The sequence below is a fragment of the Drosophila ficusphila genome, unplaced genomic scaffold, assembly GCF_018152265.1.
Source record: "Drosophila ficusphila isolate 14025-0441.05 unplaced genomic scaffold, ASM1815226v1 contig_414, whole genome shotgun sequence".
Taxonomy (NCBI): domain Eukaryota; kingdom Metazoa; phylum Arthropoda; class Insecta; order Diptera; family Drosophilidae; genus Drosophila; species Drosophila ficusphila.
Window position 1 is genome coordinate 16,023,875 of NW_025064328.1, and position 2,479 is coordinate 16,026,353.

Consider the following 2,479-nt stretch of genomic DNA (forward strand, 5'->3'; position numbering starts at 1 on the left):
TTCCCCCTTACCCCCTTACCCTTTCCACAACCCCCCAGCTCCCCAACTCCTTAACCCCCCAGCTTCCCATCTTCGACAACTGCTGCCCACTTTTAATGAAGTTTTCCGTTTCGTGATGGTTCTGTTGACTTTCCAAGCCGGGTTGGATACCCTCTTAGTGCGTTTGTGGGGCCGGCCAGGGAAAATCAATTTCCCCGGAGGAAAAGCCCCGGCACAGTGTTGGCTAGGGCATTAGAAAGTCCTCTACTCGGGAGCCCTTCCATTACCGCCAGTGCCTTCGCTAAGCTGCCAAGCAAAATAAAAATCCATTGGCCGTTCAAATGTTTTAATTAAAATTTAATGAATTCAGTGTACTTAATTATGCATTGTTGTTTTTTGCCCTCGCTGTTTATTCCTGGCGCGCAGACGGGGTATGCTGAAAATTAAATTTAATTGTTTTATTTTTCTACCATTGCACTGAGTGGCAATCAAGGCGTATATGAGGCAGAAAAAGCGTCGAAATTTGCGGCGACTGGCAGCCCAAACATGGTAATTAAAATTGCATATATATTAGAATTGATTTGATTATGGAAATATGTCAAAAACGTTTATGGAGTTAGCCGAAAACCTAACTGAAATTGCTGTTTTAATTAACAGGAATTGCGTTGAGCCATCGAATAAACAAATACTCAATTTTACTGTAATAATAAGCAATCTGAATTCAATGGAACTGTGCAATGGATGCAGCAAACCTTGTGCACTTTGTAAATCAATAAAATAAGTAAACAAATTATTTCAGTGCAAACTAAAACATCAAAACCCCTGAATGGAAATGCTAAATCGAATGCTGTGTATTTGAATATTAATTAAAATTAAATCACTGCCAGTCAGCAAAACGTCATATTGGCCAAAACAGGATTTTAAAGTCATAATTTAATAGGAAATCTTTCGAGACCAGAAACAAATCCGAAACTTTGTTGAAACCACCTGTCTGGCCAGCAAACCTCTGGAGGCTGTGAAAGCTGATTGCCCCAGACCAAGTCCACAAGCCGTTAATGCCGCTTTTCAGAAATTAACAAGAAAGGAAGCTAGCTTCGGCAAGCCGAAGCTTATATACCCTTGCAGTCATCAAATATGTCGAACAAAACGCATAAAGGCTAGACAACATCGAAGCTAAGACGATTTTTCTATTCATTTTCCATATTTTTGACTATAGATCATATGGGAGCTATACGATATAGTTGTCCGATTTTGATCAAATTTACCTCGTAATTCAAGAGTCGTAAGAACACTCTATATTCCAAAAATCATACTTGTCTGATGAAAAACAACGATTTTATCAATTTTTTTCCATTAATTCTATATATAATTTTCGATCCCTCCTATGGCAGCTATATGATAGAGTTATCCGATTTTGATCAAATTTAATCCGAAATTCAATAACAGTTAGAAAACGCCATCTTGAAGAATTCAAGTCGATCTGATGAAAAACAATAGAGTGAGAATTTTTTATTTCATTCTCTTGTATTGGAGCTATCCGATATAGTCGGCCGATCCGGCCCGTTCCGACATATATACTGCGTGCAACAACTACACAACTTTTGGGAAAGTTTCAGCACGATAGCTTTAAAACTGAGAGACTAGTTTGCGCGGAAACGGACAGACGGACAGACGGACAGACGGACAGACGGACAGACGGACAGACGGACAGACGTACATACATATTTCGATTCTGCTCGTGATGCTGATCAAGAATATATATACCTTATGGGGTCTGAGGTGTCTCCTTCACTGCGTTGCAAACTTCTGACTGAAATTATAATACCCTTTTGCTCTGCAAGGGTATAAAAATATGTATTATTAAATGTTCCATTAATTAAGGTGAGCGGCGCAGCTATTAATTAATAAAACTTCCTAACAAAACGAAGCCACTTTGTCTGGCCCGAAAAGTAGAATCAATTAGGCGGCATTTAAGGTGCAAGTGGGCACGCCCACCAGGAGAAAGCCTTCGGGGCAATAAGAATGAAGAATGATGACCGAAGTCATCTAGCTGATTGATGACACTTATTTCTGACTTCGGTGAATCTTTAAAGGTATTCTGGAGAGCAAAAATTATAAACATTAGTTCACTAGAGCTATGAAATTTCATATTGTATACAACGCTGTGTTATGTTTTTAAAATCATTCATTATCTTCTTAACATATCCTCCACATTTATAAGTTCCCCCATCCCTTGAAATGAAATACCTTTGTTTTAATTTGAAAAATTTGTAATTTTATTCAAATATTTTTCCGTTTCTGAAGATACAAAAATTTGTTTTATTTTTTGTCGTTTATGTTTTTTTTTTTTTTTGTGTGGATTCACCGCTTTGTTTTCGTTTTTAATATTTTAAATATTACATTATAATATTTATTTTATATAATAAAAGTTTATTTTACACACGTACTTAGCTCGTTTGCTCTCCAACTTTCTTCAATTTAAATGCAAATGCGGTCGAAG